This window comes from Mus caroli, chromosome 12, assembly GCF_900094665.2.
Source record: "Mus caroli chromosome 12, CAROLI_EIJ_v1.1, whole genome shotgun sequence".
Lineage (NCBI taxonomy): Eukaryota > Metazoa > Chordata > Mammalia > Rodentia > Muridae > Mus > Mus caroli.
In genome coordinates this window covers 57,142,309-57,164,211 of record NC_034581.1, presented here as the reverse complement: position 1 = coordinate 57,164,211, position 21,903 = coordinate 57,142,309, and positions in this window count along the sequence as shown.

Below are 21,903 nucleotides of genomic sequence, written 5' to 3'. Positions count from 1 at the left end.
TATAAATGTACCACATTTTCGGTATCCATTCCTCTGTTGAGGGACAACTTGGTTCTTTCTAGCTTCTGGCTATTTTAAATAAGGCTGCTATGAACATAGTGGAACATAGTTTGAGACAGGGACATGTGCCAAACAAGGATATTTTCATGAAGATTATGTTCACTATCTAGCAAGCCTCCATGTATCCTCTTGTCCCAGCTTCCCCAGCTGAGATTAGAGTGGCATGCTACTGCACCTATATTTTGAGAGCTGGAGATCAACCCCCGCCCCCCATCATCACATTTATGAGGAAAGCACTTTACCCACTTAAATATTTCCTAAGACCTCCAAATCAATTTTATTTGTTGGGGTATAAATCTAATTTTATAATGGACAGTATTAATTTATGCCAGAGTTCGTATTTACTCTTTATTGTTTGTTTTTGTGTTTTTTTTTTTCAAGACAGGGTTTCTCTGTGTAGCCCTGGCTCTCCTAGAACTCACTCTGTACAACAGGCTGGCCTCAATCTCAGAAATCCACTTGCCTCTGCCTCCCAAGTACTGGGACTAAAGGTATGAGTCACAACTGCCTGGCTTCACATTTATCCATAAAATTAATACCATGGAAATTTATTTTATTGTGACATAAATATCAAAGGAAAATATCTGCTTTATACACAATCTTTTAATATTATGTTCATTTATATTCACTAATTGAATAAATATAATCACTTTTTATGTATTATAAAATTAATAAAATATACTTATAGGTAATATATAGAGAAAATGGGCAAAACCATTTCTGTATAATAATTAGTACCATAGTGTCTATTCACTTTACTTATTAATATTAATATTTATTTTGTGGTAAATACAAATTTCCATTAAGTCTTTTTTGATTCTTTTCAAATGAATAAAAGAATTCCATCCAACTTCAAAAATCTTAGTGAAGTATATTATACCAACAAGAATTTGTGAAATGATCTATTATTAATATTCAGGTGATAAAAGGTTTTTTTCATAATAATTATAGAGAAGTGTAGGCAGCCGCACGCCCAAAAGATGGCGCCGACCTCTGGTACACTGGCACATAAACAACGCCATTGCACAGGTGCCAGCCTGAATCTGGCGCCAACCCCTCCCGAGCGGGTGTTACATATCAAAGTGCCTACAGACTGACGAATCCCAGGAGGACAGGTAGCTCAACCCAGTGCTGGGGTGGATATAGGCAGTCCTCCCGGGGTTTTCGGGAGTTCCCCGTAGCATGGAGGTATTCCTGAAATAAAGAAAGGCTGTTGAAAAGAATCCAACCATGTTGCGTCTTTTCTTGCTGGACAAGGTGAGCACAACAGAGAAGTAAATATAATTTTCCATTTTATGTAAGAGCCCCGACAATAATTATATCAATGTTAATAATATCAATCTACATTTTTGCAAATTCAAGGAAAGGGTTAATGGAAATACATTAACCATCTCCCATAGTTCCATTGTATTCTAATCTTGAGCATGGGTTCTATTTATTCATTTGTTCAGTTAATTTTTATTAATATATCCATATTGGATTCATATGTGAATTTAGAATTTTCTTATTTTTTTTCTCTATTTACTGTTCCATATATCCTTCTTCATTCACATACTTTTATCTTCAGAGAAGATGTTTTTAACCATATTAAAAGTCACAACTTTTAGCATAACTGAGTCTTATTCATGAAGCAGGCAAACAAGAAGTAGAAAACTGATAAAATCATATATCACACTGAATGTATTGAACTTGTAGATGCTAAATGACAAGAGCTGAGGCAAATAGTTCATCCTTAAAACAAAAATATTTCTAAATTGAGATGTATTCAGCTAGTAATATAATCTATAAAGAATAACATCACAGTATCTTTATTCCTACAGAATGATTACAAAACCCACTAAGGCATAGGCTATTTAACATTACTACAATTTATTTTAAAAATAATTGTCTGCCTTAGCATTAAATAAAATGAAACTTTACCCATATAAAATAAGATGCTAGAGTTTCTGTGCTAAGATTTTTTTCCTCTGAGAACATAAAATTATCTCCAAGTTGGTTTTGCTTCTTATTAGTACTGAAAACTCATGAGTCCTTGTTACTTACTTAATGTATCCATTACAGAATTATTTATTGAATGTTCACTATCTCCCAGATGCATTATGAGAACTGCACAGGCTTTTGTGTGGAAAGCAGATTTTTTCCCCTCATCAGAACCTAGTTGTGAGAAGTGGTATATATTGTCTACACTGTAAATAGCTAGATATATATTATGTAAACAAGGCAATAAATAAATACATACTTAAGTGAGAGGTATTTCATCCATTTTTAGTTAACTTTTATGGACAGGACAATAGATACAGATCTAATTTTATTCTTCTACATGAGGACATTCAATATCTCAACCACAATTTAAAGTTTTGAAATCTCTGCCAAATATCAGGTGCCTGTAAATTGCCTTTGCTTAAGTTTTGATCTCATGTGTTGTTCTATCGATCTAGATGCCATCAAATAAGTTTCGTTTATTGAGTTGATAGATATGCCTATAGATATTCACAAGTGGTCAAAATGTAGAGAAGAAATGACAATGGAGACCACAGTTACAACTTGTACATCTACAATGCTACCTACCATACACCTAAGGTTCAGATAATATAAGGGGACACGGGACACAAATATTTTAAGAGACCAGAGTACCAGGATGCCAGCTAAAATAAAGTGTCTTCCAGGTATGACAGAAATGCTATACCCATATAATCTCAACAATGAGGTTAGCTAAACATAATATCTGTAAAATGAGTACATCATTCAATATGCCAAATGGGATGGGAAATTTTTCATCAGATTGCACCCTTGGATGAATTAATACTGACGGAGGAGAAACAGTTTTCTCCAGGGACAAGATTCAACAGTACTGATGGATCATATGATCTCCAATTGACATCCCTAAGCATGCACATATATATGACCATGCTAAATGCATTCAGTGGGATATTATCAATCAATAAATAAACAAAAAGGTTTATGTCTGTGTATACATATATAAATATATGTGTGTTTTGTGTACATGTTCGTATCTAATAATAATCATAGGAGAAATTGTAAAATTTGAGAGGGAGTTGGGGAGACATGAGAGGAGATGTAAGGGGAAGAAAGGGGTAGAAATGATGGAATTGTACTACTCACATATGAAATATTCAAAAATTTTAAAATTACAAATCGAATAATATAAAATATGAGTAGGATACAAGCACTGTGTGGTATGACTAGTTACAAAAGGATTCTCTAGATAACTGCTTTTGCACTGAAGTCTGAGATTATAGTTTTCTAAATGAAAAAAACCTTAAATTTTTATTTAATTTTAATTTTTCATTTTTATTGGTTATTTTATTTACCTTTTAAATGTTATCCCCCTTCCCAGTATGCACTCCACAAACCCCTTATCCCCTCCTGCCCTACTTGCCTCTATGAGGGTGCTCTCCCACTAACCCCCCACTCCTGTCTCAACACCTTAGCATTCCCTTATACTGGGGTATCCATCCTTCACAGGACCAAGGGTCTCTCCTTCCATTGATGTCCAACAAGGTCATCCTCTGTTACATATCCAGCTGGAGCCATGGGTCACTCCATGAGTACTCTTTGGTTGGTGGTTTAGTCCCTGGGAGATCTGGGGGGTCTGATTGGTTGATATTGTTCTTCCTATGGAGTTGCAAACCCCTTTACCTCATATAGTCCATGATCTAATTTGTCCACTGGGGTCCCTGCACTCAGTTTGATGTTTGGCTGCATATATCCGTATCTGTTTTAATCTAAAAGAAATAATTAGATATTATAATTCACCAAAAACTTTTTAGCAGAAAAATGGAAATATTTTCTACACCAAGACAAACAATAGGAAATGCCTAGATGAGTGAGAAGAGATGACAAACATTACAAAGAGGAAAATGAATAGAAGATGATATTATATTTTATGTATATATAAACATATATATATATATAACATTACTTTAATATTATGTAATATATATTGTCCTATCTATAATGATAGAACTTTATCCTTGTAGCACTTATTGCCATAAATATAAAGCAATAAAGTTGAGTTTGTCGCTGTGTATGCAAGTTTGTCTATGTGTGCATGCCTGTTTACAGAGACACAGATTGGCAGGGAAGTCCAGTGGTATAGAGCTGTCTTGGGAGAAAATAGCTCTTCTTAGTTTAATTCCTTCTGCTCACAAGGTAAAAAGATAGAGGTGAGGCATCAATATGAAATAGTACAGTCTTCTTTGTTGTGCAAATATAGGGTCCTTTGGTGCTTTTAAATATACTTTTCATTGTTACTGTGAATTCAGTAGTGGGAAATTATTCCCAAAGAACACATGGAGAGCTTAGTAGATAACTCTCAGGAGTAAATTTTCTCCTGCCTCCATATGGAATCCAGTTATCAAATTCAAGTTTTCATGATTGTACAGAAAGCAATTTTACATATTGAGCCATTTCAATGGCTTTTATGAAACCTACCAGAATGAAATATCAATGTGCCAAATCCACTAAATACTACTAGTAAGCTCATTATTTTATTGCCTTTTTTATTTATAGAGGTGAATAAAATACTTAATGCAAGTATTTCACAATATTCCAATTCTAAAATATTCAATAAGCATAATAAAAATTTACCACTTCTTACCATTTTTAATTCTTAGAAATATTTGTGCAGTTATATAGGAAATTGCTAAATCAATTATAAAATGTTCATAAAGAAACTTTGCTCATTTTGATGCAGTAAAAAGTATAGACCTTCATGGAATTCTTTTAATGACTACACTAGAATACTCAAGGCAAGTCCAAAAATATGTGCTATATGCTTTTGGAAGGAATTATGACAGAACAGTGTTCCAAGATCTTGACAGGATCAAATGATGGGCCAAATTTAACAAGACAGATTTAATAAAAAATAATTATAAGGTTACACAAGGGATAGCTTCTGTCCAAAAATATAATTGGGCAAAAGTGATTAAATAGATGAACAGCTCTACAGAAAGTAACTATGGTAAGAAAATTCTAAATTACTTTGAGAATTTCAATTAATCTTCACTAAATATTCATTTCAATCTCCTACAGTATACAAAAAAAATAAATTTCTTAATTTCTCAATTCTTTTATTAGTAAAATTAAATAACAAGTAAAATTAATACAAGTATTGTTTTTATATCTGTTGCTTTGATAATGTATCCTGATCAAAACAACTCAGGGAAGAAAAGGCTTAGGTGTGTTCCAAGTAATGAATCATTATTGTAGGGAAAATGGAAGCATGAGCCTTAAACACCACATGCACAGTAAAGAGCAGAGACAGGATAAATACATGAATTCTTACTGCCTGTGATCATGCTCGACTAGCTTTCTGTATTCCTATAAAGTTCAAGGCCCACCCCAGAAAATGATGCTGGATATATTCATGGAGGGCCTTTTCACCTCAATTAACAATCCATATAACCTCCCACAGATATTCCTACAGACAAATAAGATGTAGTGAGGACAAATAAGTCTTCATTATGAATTTTTCCTGAATTGATTCCAGGTTATGACAAGTAGAGAATTGTAAGTAACTGATTGCCACTCTCCTTTTCCTTCTCCTTTTTAGCCTCCTAACAGAAAGGGTCTCACTCTGTAGTCCAGACTGATCATGGCTTTCTTAGTTTTGTGTCTCTATATTCCTACTGGTAGCATAGCATGTGTACTTACTGTGCCTAGCTTTTCGTAATCTTTTTAGTTTCTGTTATGAAATAGCCATACCAAAATCTTGTCCTCGATTTTCCAATTTTCCTTTAAAAAATATTTTAAGCAAAAGAAAACACACCAAATTAATTTATACAAATGTGTTAAATTAATAAAATCTATAAGGTTTAAAATTTTTAAATTATAAAGGAACTAAGAAATACTGTGTCTTTAATTGTGAAGATTTATGCAGTAATATACTACTAATAAGTAATCTTAAAAGGGACTATTAGATAAAATTTGCAAGAAACTTATACAATAGGACAATGTTAGGTAAAATTTGCAAGGAAATTATGTTATACAATGAATGAAAAGTTTTAGATAATGTTCACAATATACCTGCTATCATATAATTGAAACTCTAAATAATCAATATTATTTTGTTCATAAGACACAGGGTGAATTCTTTATTTACATTTCTCAACTAGATTTAACGTTAGCTAAAGACCTTGGAAATTTTAATTATTTTTTTCTTATTATAGAAATTTTTACATTGGGTGGATGCACAGGTGAAATGAACTGGGCTCAAAAGGCAGCATATTTCAAAAGCAGAGGGAACATTCCCTCATGATGGGAAGGAACATTGATCAGTTAATGAATGTTACTAAAGATGTGTTTCTGCTAATTTATCATCTTTACAAATTCAATAGCCCCTTTAGCAAATATGCTCTAAGCACTTCTATAAAGCCATGGTTCTTTGAGGACTTCCTGAATCACTAATATCTAGTATATCACTCTCCGTTCAACTAAAGTCTGTCTCCTGGAATGAATCACTAATATCAAAATTCAGGAGTGACTGAGAACAGAGGTGCAGAAAACGTGAATTAAAACCATAAGTTTTTGAATCATAAGCACAAAAGCAGTATAATTTGTGTAAAATATTCAATAAACCACTCACTAACGTAAGAATATTTATTCTTTCTAGTTTCCTAGTTTGAGAATCCAATGATAGCACACAGAACCTTTTCCAAGGTATAGCATGACTGGGGCAGGATATTTGACAATTTACAGCTAATCTGAGATATACAGTGAAAGACTCTCAAGCATAGAAATGATTATAGGTAAGGGAGCCTCAGGTTTACCTGAGTACAATGTCCTAAAATAACATACAAGAAAAAAGGCTACAAATTGATCTTTAATAAAGAAGTTACACTCTTGAGTTCATGTTGTTTTTGTTTGTTTGTTTAAGTCTAAGGATACTGCCTCAGTTCTCCGATATAGTATTGAAAACAGTAAAAACTTAAAGACAAATATCAGTGTTGGAATGTTAGCTTTTAATGAGAAAGCATATAAAAGAATACATTTTCACATATATATATATATATAATTTCTTTAGAAATATTACATATATCATAATATTTTCATCATTTCTCATACATTAATGTATTTAATTACTTTTTTATATTATATAAAATAAACAGTGATCATGACTCTTCTGTAAAATTCATATAATTTCTACAAAATAACTTAAAAATCAAATGGAAATAGCTAGACTTCATAAGAGTACAGAAGATATTGTAGCATTTTATGAACCACATCAATTGTAGAGAATTTTCAACTATAAAAATAAAATTTTCTATTCAAAATGTCCATGCTTATTATATATGAATAGTAAACGTATTGTAAATCAATACTTTATATACAATAAGTATAGGGAAGCAAAGAAATTAAATTTGAACATTGCCCTTGGAAATGATGCAAATAAATTTTTCAAACATATCAGTGGAGTAAGATTATGAAGAAATTGATATGAATTCAACAGCCAGCAGGCAGTTTAGAAACAATAGAAAGAAGGCCATGTAGAAGCAGAACTAGAAAAGATAAAAAAGCTGATTGATCAATGGGAATTCTATACAGTACAGTTTTACAGTGGAGAATGAGAGAGAGTGGTCTGGGCCACATGTCAGCAGATGCTTGAAGAGTCTTGGCAGAACTCCAAGAGTTATTTGAAATCTGTTTGATATTCAGTGATATCTGAACAGCCCCCACCAGGAAATGGTTTATGGATCACTACAGTGGTAAAGAGGAGTTAGAGCTAGAGACTGGGAACATATAAAAGGTTGATCGCTTTACAAACTGTCAGAAGGTTTTACTACTACACTATATGTGAAAGATATCAAGGGTCTAAGCCTAAATTTGTCTAGAAAGATGAAGGGAAAAGAAATTGAGATTTAAGTGGTCTTATATGATCAGGATGAAGTTATTGAAGTAACAAATATAGTTATAAAGTAAGATATCATATTTACTAAATGGCAAGACATTTGTATAAATTAACAGAATCCTAACAAACAGACCAAATAATATTTTTGGTGTAAGGGAAAATACAATTCTAGCATATGAATTTGAAGATCCTCAGAATTCTGGATTAATCTAATCATGAGCTGTGTATTGGATTCAGAGTATTTCTATAAGTAATATTTCTTACTTTGTGTTTTTGAATATAAAAAGAGGTATAGAAGAGAATAAGAAAAGAAAGATCTCCAGATAATATAAACTTTTACAGTAGTTCAAAGTTGACTATGTTGTGGTTTAGTAATAACTTGATGAACAAGACAGGGAACAGGAGGGATTTTTAAACCACTCCTGGAGACCATGCCAACTTAATGAAATGTAATCTTTAAATATAATCCTAGACTGAAGCACTATGGCCAGATGAGATACATGGTTTTTATACAGATTCTAGTTTACCCTAGAATTCACATGATCAAATTGTTGTTAGATTTAGTCATATGGTTTCTATGTTTTATTTTAAGGTTGATATTTGCTGGAATTTTGTGGAAATCATTCGAACACCTTTTCAAACTTACTTCTAGAAATTTAAGAATAATAAAAAAAAGATAACTTTGCTTTTCTTAAAAGATTTATGGGGCAGAGTTGAGTTGCTCTGGGTCCCCTGACCTTCATTGTCATTTTGTGAATTACAATCCCAAATTATTAAGATCCTCTACATTTCCTGGCCTTTGACATACTCTTCTTTAATATAATACTTGAAGTTCAAGCTAAATCAATAAGACAACAACAACAAAGATCAAGGTGATACAAATTGGAAAAGAAGCTGTCAAACTATTGATATTTGCAGATAATAGTGTATATAACTTACCCAAAAACTTCTACCAGAGAATTCTTACTGCTAATAAATAAAAATGTTCCATAAAATGCATGAATATAAAAACCTCAAAAATTCAGTAGACCTCCTTGATACAGATGAAAAATGAACTAAGGAAGATGTTTGGGAGAAAATGTGCTTGACAATAGCCACAGTAATATGAAATACCTTGGTGTAACTCTAAGCAAGAAAGTGAAATATTTGTATGACAAGAAGTTCAACTCTCTGAAGAATGAAATAAAAGAAGATACCATAGCATGGAGAGATCACCCATGCTTATGTATCAGTTTGATTAACATAGTGAAAATGGCCATCTTACCAAAAGCAATCTACAGATTCAATACAATTATCCCAAAAACTACAACACAATCCTTTTCAGACCTTTAGAAAACAATTTTCCACCTCATATGGAAAGCCCAAATCCACTATAGCGAAAACCATCCTGAACAATAAAAAAACAAACAAACAAACAAACAAAAAAACCTTCTAAAGATATGGACAATCCTGGTTTCAAGCTGTACCACAGAGCTATATTAGTAAAAACTGCATACTACTGATATAGAAACAGACATGTTGCTCGATGGAAATGAACTGAAGATCCAGAAATATACCCATACACCTCTAGATACTTGACTTTTGATAAAGAAGCAAAATTGTACCATGGAAATGGTGCAGCTCTAACTGGATGTCTGCATGTAGATGTAGGCAAATAGATCCTTATTTATCACCCTGCACAAAACCCAAGCCCAGGTGGACCAAAGACCTGAATGTAAAACCAGATACACTAAATTTCATAGAACAGAAAGTGGGGAGTAGCCTTGACCTCCTCATAACAGAAGACAACTTTCTGAATAGAATATCAGTGACTCAGGCACTAAGATCAACAACTAATAAATGGGACCTCAGAATACTGGAAAGATTTTGTAAGTCAAAGGACACTGTCAATAGGACAAAATGGTAGATTATCAATTTAGGAAAGATCTCCCCATCACTACATCTGACAAAGGACTAATAACCAAAATATATAAAGAACTCAAGAAGTTAGACACCAACAACTCAAAAATGTAATTCATTAATAGGGCACAGAGCTAAACAAAATTCTGAACAGAGGAATCATGAATGGTCAAGAAGCACTTAAAGAAATGTTCAATGTCCTTAATCATCATGGAGCTGAATGAAAGGAGGGAACTGGTGAGGAGAGGGGATGTGGAGGGAAGGGGAGCAATCTGGCCTGGGGGACAATCTCTAGGAGGTACCAGAGACATGGGATGGGTTGTGGCCTCAGGATCTCTATGGGTACAACTGTAGCTGAAGACCCCTTGCAGTGGGGGGATATTGATTCTTTTTAATTTTTATTTATTTTATTTTTTGAAGTTTCTTATTTTAGATATTTTCTTTATTTACATTTCAAATGTTATCCCCTTTCCTAGTTTCCTCTCTGAAAAGCCCCTATCCCTTCCCCCCTTCTTAAGTAGCCTGTAGCCAAGCAGGACTCCCAGTAGAGGGATAAGGACAGCAACCCACAAACAAAACCTTTGATTGAAAACATTTCCTGTCTACAAGATGTTCAGAGACAAAGATAGGGCAGTGCCTGGGGAAAACCAAAGCTGGCCTCAAACTGAGACTCATCCCATGTGCAAAATCCAGTCAATGACACTATTAAGGATACTCTGTCAAGCTTGCAGACAGGAGCCTAAAATAGCTGTCCTCTGAGAGGTTCCACACAGCATCTAATGGAAAGAGGTGGCAGTACCACAGCCAATCATTAGATGGAGCTCTTGGAGTCTTATGGGATAGATGAAGGAAGGATGGAGAGAAAGGAAGGATGGAGAGAAAGGAAGGATGGAGAGAAAGGAAGAGGACAGTGACTCCACAGGAAGACTAATAGAGTCAACTAACCTGGACCCTTGGAAGCTCCCAGAGACTGAACCACCAGCCAACCAAAGAGTGAGTACAGGTTGGATATTGGCCTCCTGCATATATGTAGCAGATGAGCAGCTTAGTCTTCACAGAGGTACACCAACAACAGGAGCAGAAGCTGTCTCTGAATCTGTTTCCTCCCTGCCTGCCTCCCTGCATGCCTGTGGATACTGTTTCCTTAACTGAGCCACCTTTTCTGGCCTTAGTGGGAGGGGATTTGCCCTGTTCTGCAGGGAGTGGAAGGGTATTGGGAGGTGATAACCAGAGTCTCTCCCTCTTCTCAAAGAAGAAAAGGAGGGGGGAATTAGTGGAGGATCTGTGTGAGAGGATACTTGAAGGAGAGGGTGTGGGGCTGATATTGGAATGTAATGTGAATAAATAAAATTTAAAATATGTATACTATTTTATGTGTATGAGTATATAACCACATATATGTATATACATCATGTGCATGCCTGTTTGGTGGAAATGGAGGTCAGAAGGGGACAACAGACCCCTCAGAACTGGAATAACATATTTTTGTGCCACCCGATGTTTACTGGGAAGCAAACCCATGTCTTATCTAAGATCAGCCAGTATTCTTAGCCACTGAACAACCTATCCAATACCAACATCTATTGTTCTACTAGAATTAATACAGCAAGATAATTTCCTTAGTTTAATCTTCCAGAATTTAGTCTTTTTGAAATATACACAAATTAATCTAACAATGTATAGCTCCAGAAAATGGATCTGAGTCTACCTAAGGTGACAACACAGAAGGAACCTACCAATTAGTATATAATAAAGGTACTCATTATTTACTGAAAAAGAAAAGAATTCGGAACTGCTTAGAAAATGCTTTGTTAACGTTCAAGACTAATTTTCCAACAAAATACTTGGTAATATAGCAGACTATTCTGATCGTTACAGAAGTTCCTTTAGTTTGTACCTCCAATTATTACAGGACAGACATTCTCATTACAAATATAACTCAAACTTTTTCATGGAGCAACAGAAAATTACCTATGCTTTGTCCCTTGTACTTAAAATTACCTATGTTTTGTCCCATTAAAATGATGGAATTTTAATGATTTTTTAAAAAAAAATGTCAATGAATAAAAGTCTTTTCTCTTTTTTAGTAAATATTCCACTATAATTTCATACATAGAGTTGAAATTATTAGAGTTATTTAATATATTTCCCATGGAATGCCTATAAATAGACATATCCATTGACAAATGTTTGTGAATATATGTACAGGATGTGAAGATCCTATAGCAGATTTTCCCAGTGGAGCTTGTAATAATAACTAGCATAGAGAAATCAATAATGTTTCTGTATCCAAAATGACAACAAGATACATGCTATAATGTAGATTTCCATAATTTTACGTGAATTCATTTGACTTAGTTGATTGGTAGATTATGCATTAAACTGATCTACATTACTACCTAGTTGTAGAATCAGATATTTCTTCTCTATTGTTTTTTTGTTTTACATTTCCTGGCTGGGCACTAAGGTTAACACAGCTTGAGGATTCTAAAGTTGAATCTCAAGAACCTTTACATGAAGAAAAGTTATCATGGATACTTTGGAATCATTAAGATCATTTTAAAGTTTGTTTTTGTAATAAGTAAACATATATTGTATTAAGCTTTGAAAGACTGGGATTCATTTGTTAAAGAAACTGTATTTTTTCTATTGTTATTGAATAGTATACAACTAAATATAGGCTAGCAACTAGAATTTTTCTATTACTCTTGAATAGAATACAACTAAAAACATACTAATAATTGTTTGATCTTCTTGCGTTAAAAAGTATCATTTCCAAATCTTTAGTGCAATATAGTACATTATATTTATGTAAAGAAAGAAATTGGAAAACTAATTTATGTAAATGTCTACCCATCAACAATTTAGAGTAATTCACACATGTCTAAATATAAATAGACTCAATAAAAGGTGAAAATATTAATAGAGATGTCAATATCCTCATTTTACAAATCAAGGTAAATAAACCCAGTGAGATAAATTGCTTTGGAACACATACACTTCATCAATAGATATCACCCTATGCAGCTATTATAAGTTTGTATTTAAATGATAGAGCTGAGAGAAATTCTGTCTTTAAATTCTGTGTTTGTTCCTTTTGAATTTCTGAACATACTACATAAGTAAAATGTAAAATAAATTATCGAAGTACATGGAGAATATAGTAAATGATACTATGCATTCAAAAAAGAAAAATATTATATTAAATTATGAATTCCTTAAGCTGCCTTCTTAGAAAAAAATTGAGTTTAGGTAAGTGAGACATAACATCTCCAACTAGATTTCAGTTATTTAGTAGCAAAAACAAAACTGTTTGCCTTTCTTTAAAATTAGTTACTAAATTATGACTATGTTAGATAGCATTTATCCCTGACTTCAAGCTATATTACAGAGCAATAGTGATAAAAAAACTGCATGTTATTGGTACAGTGACAATAGGTAGATCAATGGAATAGAATGGATGACCCAGAAATTAACCTACATGCCTATGCTTACTTGATCTTTGACAAAGGAGCTAAAATCAACCAGAGGAAAAAAGACTGTAGTTTCAACAAATGGTGTTGGTTCAACTGGTGGTTATCATGTAGAAGAATGCAAATTGATCCATTCTTATCTCCTTGTACAAAGGGGGAGTCAAGTGGATCAAGGACCTCCACATAAAACCAGAGACACTTAAACAAATAGAAAAGAAAGTGTGGAAGAGCCTCAATCACATGGGCACAGGGGAAATTTTCCTGAACAGAACACCAATAGGTGATGCTCTAAGATCAAGATTTGACAAATGGGACCTCATAAAATTACAAAGCTTCTGTAAGGCGATGGACACTGTCAATAGGACAAAATAGCAACATACAGATTGGAAAAAGATCTTTACTAATGCTGCATCTGATAGAGGGCTAATATCCAATGGATACAAAGAACTCTAGGAGTTAGACTCAAGAGAACCAAATAACCCTATTAAAAAGTGGGGTACAGAGCTAAACAAAGAATTCTCAACTGAGGAATATGGAATAACTGAGAAGCACCTAAAGAAATGTGCAACATCCTTAATTATCTGGGAAATTCATCAAAACAATCCTGAGATTTGACCTCACACCAGTCAGAATGGTTAAGATCAAAAACTCAGAGGACAGCAGATGCTGGTGAGGATGTAGCGAAAGAGAAACATTCATTCCTCCACTGCTGGTGGGATTGCAAGCTGGTACAACCACTCTGAAAATCAGTTTGGTGTTTCCTCAGAAAACTGGACATTATACTACTGGAGGACCCAGCTATACCACTCCTGGGCATATACCCAGAAGATGCTCCAACAGGTAAAAAGGACACATGCTCCACTATCTTCATAGCAGCCTTATTTATAAAAGCCAGAGGCTAGACAAAAACCTAGATGTCCCTCCACAGAGGAATGGGTACAAAAATTGTGGTACATTTACACATTTACACAATACTACTCAGTTATTAAAAACAATGAATTCAAATTCTTAGGCAAATGGATGGAAGTAGAAAATATCATTCTGAGTGAAGTAATCCAATTTTAAAAGAACACACATGGTGTGCCCTCACTGATAAGTGGATATTAACCTAGAAGCTTAGAATACCCAAGATACAATACGCAGGCCATATGAAGCTCAAGAAGAAGAAAGACCAAAGTCCTCCAGTCCTTTTTAGAGTGGGTGTCAAAATAGCTGTGGGAGGAGATACAGAGACAAAGTGCGGAACATAGACTGAAGAAAATGTCATTTAGAGACTGCCTCCCCTGGGGACCCATTCCATATACAGTTTCCAAACCCAGACACTATTGTACATGCCAACAAGTGCTTGCTGACAAGAGCCTGATATAGCTGTTTCCTGAGAGGCTCTGCCAGTGCCTGACAAATAAAATTTAAAAAGTGGATGCTCACAGCCAAACAATGGACTGAGCACAGAGTCCTCATTACAGGAGCTACAGAAAAGACCCAAGGAGCTTAAAGGATTTGCATAGGAGGAACAACAATATGAACCAAGCAGTACCCTCAGAGCTCCCAGGGACTAAACCACCAACCATAGAATACACATGGAGAGACCCATGGCTCCAGCAGCATATGTAGCAGAGGATGGCCTTGTTGGACATTAATGAGAGGAGAGGACTTTGGTCCTGTGAAGGCTCGATGCCCCAGTGTAGAGGAAAGCCAGGATAAATAAAGGGGAGTGGGTTTGTTGGTGAGCAGGGAGAAGTGGGATGGGATAGGGGTTTTTCAGAGCGAAAATCAAGGAAAGAGGATAACATTTGAAATTTAAATAAAGAAAGTATCTAATACAAAAATAAAACCAACAAGAAGATTTTAAAAACAGATTTTGTCAAAATTAAGTTTAAATTATACTAGTTGTAAAATAATGGACATAATATAAGAAGAAGAAAATAGTAGCATAATCATTATTAATAAAATTATCTCAACTGCAAACCCAGGGACATTATTTGATATTTACATTCCTGATAATATATTTCTTATAAAACCTCCTAATATATCAGTTTCACCCAGAAAATTAATTCTTAATGTATTAAGTCTAATAATTTTATCTTAAAAGTTCAAAAGCTAATTTTTGGTGTTTTATCTTCTTGCAATCATTTTATTGTTTGCTCATAATGTCTGTGTTTGACAATTAAGTTAAAACTTTATGTGTTTTTGAATATCTGAGTCATCTTTACTGACTCTCTTAATCTTGTACATATGTAAAATCTTCGCATTGTCCCTCAAAGAACTTTATTTATGAAACAAACTCTCAAAGGTATAGTGGGTAGTGCTATGATAAGTTGGTGAGACCATATTTCTAAGAGTTTAGTGAAATAGGACATTGTGTTGGTTTGAATGTTCCATTAAAAAGCATTATTAGATATAGTTAACCTTTGCAAATAGGTGATTCTGAGTAGTTAAATTCAGAATTGACTTACTCCATAATGCATCTGAACAACAATTAGGCAGTTAAATTTCTGTTTTATCTGTCTACAATCACATCTTCTATTTATCTATTTATCATCTATCTTTTTATCTCTCTATCTCTGCCTATCTACCTATCTATCATATATTGATCATCTAGAATCTACATCATCTATTTATCTATCTGAATAGCTATCATTTATCATTTATCTATCTGTCATCTATAACATATATACAATGTTCTTACATGTAAAACTATAGTATAACAGACACCTATATAAAATTTTGTTATACAAATATATTTTATTCTATTTATTCTCTAGAGAATCTTGCTAATACTCATGGGTTAAAATTATATATGTACACATATAATTATATATATATATGTATATATATATGTGTGTGTATATACATGCATATAATTTACATATATATGTATACATACACACAAATACATATATGCATCACACACATATATATGTATATATATATACATACACACAAACATATATATATATATATATATATATATATATATATGTATATATAATTTTAACCCTTGTGTGTTAGCAACGTTGTTCAGAAAAATAAATGCAGAAAAGTATATTTGTATGATCAAGTGTGTATGTGTGTGTGTTTGTCTGTGTTTGTGTGTGTGTGTATCCTTAAACTACATATAAACATTAAAGAATCAAATAGTTCTATGTTGATCTAGAGCTAGAGCAGCTTTTTCTCAATCAGTTGGTTATGACCATCAGAAGGCATATATTACTGGTGGTCTTAGAAACTGAGGCATGGCTCATTAGCAAAATTATAATTTTGAAGTACCAAAATGTAACTTTATAGTGTAGGTTACTACATAGTGTGTATTAAAATGTCACAGCATTGAGAAGATTGAGAACAACAATGTAGAGTATAAGACAATCAGAAAAAAACATCCTCTATTCACTCATGGGTATACAAAGATCTGACATTCAATGACAATGTATTAAAAAGTGACTGGACAATAGGATAATGAGATGGTCTAAAGCACAGGTAAGTCAGAGAAGATATGGCATCAACCAAAATGGCAATCATAAGAATTAACAACAAATGAACTCTCCTTTCATAATGAGAGAATTGAATATAGTGAGTCTAGTAAAGACTCATGAGGACATGGGGCCTATTGAGAATGTTTTATCTTAAAAGAGGAATCACATGTCACATTCATTTATAACCCTGGGTAGATACACATGGGCTTTGGGGGGGCACTTTTGAACTGATTGCAAAGTAGATACTATGATCATTATTGACAAATGCTTTGGCTCATCTTAAATATCCATGGAGATAGAAACAGCAAATCTGTTCTCTTACTGGCTTTGAAAATAAGAGAGGAGACAGTGGAATGACCAGGACTGAAGAAAGGTAAGGATCCTGACATATCTTGGCAAAAAGACATGCATCAAAAAAGGATCTGTTTCATGGCTATGAACAAATAAAGCACTGTCTAGGAAGATGTTTGGTTTAGTGGGTTGAAAATGTTTTATGTGCTTTGATAGGGTTAGTAAGATCTATAGTACATAGTGAATCACATTATTTTTGTAATTCAAAGATATATATATATATCAGTGTGCCAGCTTTTACCAATGAGAAGTTAAGTCACAGTTTTATTAAACTGCATTTCTCAGCTTGTACTATATTTATAAAAGTTTTATTTTAATTTTACCATTAAGATAAATCTAGATCAGAGTATTATATTTAACTACACTACATATATTTAAGTAGAGTTTGATTCAAATGATATTTAATGAGACAATAATTATCTATGAAAAAATTTATCTCCTAAACATACCAAAGTTGGAGCAGTCAACAAAACCCTCTAGTACAATTACTAAACAAGTCCTTAACTCACAATGAAATTCAGCATCATAGTTTTGCCAAAATTACCTGTTTGTATGCTATACACATTACAAAAAGATATAAAAACATATTTGTTGTGGATTTGGCCTAGTCCTGATTTATTATTTTAATCTGTGTTCCAAACATTGCAGGGAACCTACACATCCACATGTAAAACATGTAAGACACTAAGAGAACACTGTCGCCAGTTGGTTTTGATTAAGAAATAAAGTTGTGATGCCCAATGGCTGTGCAGAGAGACAGAAACAGAACTTTTAGGACTCCCAGGCAAGTGACCAAAAATGAGAGGGAGGAGGGAGGAGGGAGGATAGAGGAGGGAGGAGGGAAGAGGGAGGAAGGATCCACTATGCCTGGACAGGGAGAGAAGAAACACCACTCATAAGAGATGCAGGACTGAGAGCATAGCTGCCATGGAGGAGTCAGAAAATCATGCCCATAGTGGCACTCAATTGGGTCTAGGGCAACAAAGATGAAATATAGATCTTACTAAGTGCTAATCGAGGAATATCAGAGGGGAGTAGATTAGCCATGTTGAGGTTATGAAGAGGCCCATCCATTGAGCTGTTTAAGGCATATAAAAATATAAAGGCTGTGTGTATGTGACTTTCACTCAGGAATCCAGAACTTTAGAGCAGGCAGTGAGGAGAGCCACCTCTGCCAAGTAAAAGTAATCAACTTAGTAACTTAGTTTGGTACTGTTACACATTTTCTACAGCAAACTCTTATAGTAAAGAAAATTTGATGTAAGACAGGTTTTGGTAGTCTTCTTTGTCATTTGTTTGATTAATTTTTTTGTTTGTTTTTACACAAAATCATGCTATGTATCCAAGGTTCTAACTCTTCATGATCTTTCTGTCTTTTGCCCTTAAGGACTGGGTTATGAGTGTTGACCACTATGGCCAGTTATGTAATATTTTAAACCTCAATAGAGACATAAATCTCTAATCATATGGCAGATATAGTTTTCAGCTTTAACTATGAAATATCCATTTATGCCAACTCAGACTAATAATGCTTAATTGGGGGTTCTTTTATTAATATTAGAAAGAAAACATAAAACATTTGTAGTCATAATCAACACTGGAATTATATTACAGCTGATAATATTTTATCGACATCTCTACCTACTTATACTCATCCTTAAATAAGGCAGATACTCCAGAGACTGTAAATTAGGCAATAAGTAGTCAATCCAAACCACTTGAAACTATCAAAGTTCTACTTTAAATCAGCTCAGAAGAAAGTGAAATAAATGAATTAAAGATCAAAAGAATATGCTATTACACATCAGTGAGTTTTCTAGAGATGCCTATTTTATGAAAACTATTTCAAAAGTTAGGAGTCTTGAATGTTTTGTATACAGTGAGTCTCTTAGCAGCTTACCCATCCTGTTATGATGAATTGAACCAAGCATGTCATTAGTGATTAATTCTCAGAAGTGTGAGCTAACATTGGCAAATCATTTCACCTTTCATTATATGATTTTTTATCTACCACTATTAATACATAATATTAATACTACTACCACTATTAATGCATAGTACATATAATATAATATACATATATTAGTTATACATTATCTATTGTATATATATATATATTTTAAAAAGTGTTTAATTTCTGAAAGTCTGTGCACTGCCAGGTTTTTTGAGGCCTACAATGATGTGTTCTGTCTGGATATTTCCTATTAACTTTTTCTCTCATCACTTTTGTCGCTATGATGTTCAGCAATCAAAAACAAACTTTGAATTATTAGAGGTATTTTATCTTCTAAAAAGGCTTAGAAAACCTAATGGTATCTCACAGGAAAGTACATTCTTTAATAGCACCTTCAGACTGACAAGTGCAGTGGATTCTAAAATTGACTCTGAAGTTGGACTGAACATGTTACTTTATATGAAGAAATGTAACTAATGTGAAAAAGAGAAGAAAGAATGTCATCCCTGTGGGGTCCGGGAACCTCTTGTGTCCCTGGCATCTGAGACTTGAAGTATCTCTGCAAAAATGTATCAGTTTTTACTCTTTCTTTTCATGAAGATGTAACGTTATATTTACTGAACATTTTAATGTACAAAAATAAAAATGACTAAATGGGAATGGTTTTAGTAAAATTTGTATAATAGAAGAATTGATAAATGATTTGTGAACTTTGTCTGATACAAATTGGAATCATAATAAGACATGACAGATCATATGTTATAAATATTGTGGACAATTAAATATATTAAACATGTGACTATCATATATACTTTGCCTAAACATACATTAATTCAAATAACTTAGTTACTTTTCTCTAACTAAATAAAACCAACATTTTTGTGTGACAAATAAAAGGGTCTTAGTGAATTATTATGAAGTTAAGAAAAGTGCCTTCATTTTCTGCAAATTTCATGATCTCATTTTCTACTTTGCCATTGAATTATGCTCTATAATATGGACCTGAAAATGTTAGATGGAGAGCTATGATAGGGATTGTAGATGGATGTAATTGTATTGTTTATTTTTGGAATAAAAGCTAGATGTAAAATCTATCCTTGATAAAAGGATTACTGTATGTGAATAATAGAAAAATACTCTGAAATACAGCACACAAATTAAACATTTTCAAAGATATAGATATCTCCTTTCTAATATTTCTTGTTGTTTATTTATCTTGTATTAGTTCAAGTGTAAGTGTGTGTTTGTGTGTATGTGTATGTGTGTGTGTGTGTGTGTGTGTGTGTGTGTGTACACATGAGCACACACACACGCACATACACATGCAAGATAGAAGGGAGTACGGAAGAGAGAAAATAATAGAGGGAGAAAGATAGAGGTGATATTTTTCATTTGTTTACCCACAAGTACTTTTAATGATCAACAGATGCAATAAAGCTCACTCAAGTTTTATAAAGGTAGGAAGCACTTGAACTGAAGTTTGTTAGCTTGAATCACAAAGAACATTTAAAGTAAGCTACCTGTCTCTTTGACTTCTTTTTAAATTCTATTTTATAACTGCTGCAGAGGGAAATATATATCTATGTAATCTCTCTCTCTCTCTCTCTCTCTCTCTCTCTCTCTCTCTCTCTCTCTCTCTTTCTCCATCTCTCTCGTAAAACCAGTTCTCCATGAGGTTCCCTTAATTTGAAAATATATTTTTGGCCACCATAAGCTAATTATTGAGTTGACTTGAATAACTTATAATGCAATCCAATAAAGTATCATCATGAGATGTTAGAGAGCTGGATCTGAAAACACAACACCAGGGTTTGGTGCAATAAGAAGAATACATTGAAGAAGACAAAGAAGAATTTCTTCTCTTATACCTCCTAATCTTGAGAGAAATAAAAATAATGTAGATTTAAGATATTAATGTCAACATGAAATGTACCATAATGAAACCTAGTGCCAAACAAATTTTCATAGCCCTTTCCACCAGGGTGAAGGTCTACAGAATGTGATCCAGGAACTAGATCAGTTAGGCAACTATGGAAATAATTATACTACCCTTCCCAAGAGCCTACTTGCTGTGGAGCAGGACATCTTAGCATAAGACATTGTCTTGGCAGTTAATGAGAGAACTTTAGCTTCAAAGAGAATTGAAAATTTCCTTCACTCTGCTGAAAGCTTGTATACGTAATATTTACCAGTTCTTGTAAAACACTTGTATTTTTCTGTGACTTAGTCACATCTTAGCCAGTATCATTCATAATTTTAACATGTGCTTCCACTCTAGAAGCACTTTTGTTATAAAGACTAGACATTTTAGATCGGACACCATAAAATCTCTTTTTTATTAGATAATTTCTTTATTTACTCTCTTATTCTTTGCACTTAGAGTGCATTTTCCTGAGATAATATCCAACTTGTATAAAAAAAAAGTATCATTACTATTGGGTGACAACTACCCATATCTATGGAAATGAAGATAAATATAGAGAATTTTAATTAGGGGTTATGCTTGTTAATTAAAACGAGATTGCAAGTTTACCTGAAAGATCCATGGTTTCACTAACCGCAGGGAGGTGGCTAGGTTTCCTCTTGTTGAGTGGTTCTTAGGTCCAATTAGAGTGCTTTTGATTATGGTCAAGGTATTTGTCCCCCTACTGTCGCCATAAGATTATTTTGCCATCTTCTTTTTGGTTCCTGTGTGCCATAAATGGATATGACTATAATTTCTTTCTCTCTGTTTTCTTTCTTTCTTTCTTTCTTTCTTTCTTTCTTTCTTTCTTTCTTTCTTTCTTTCTTCCTTCCTTCCTTCCTTCCTTCCTTCCTTCCTTT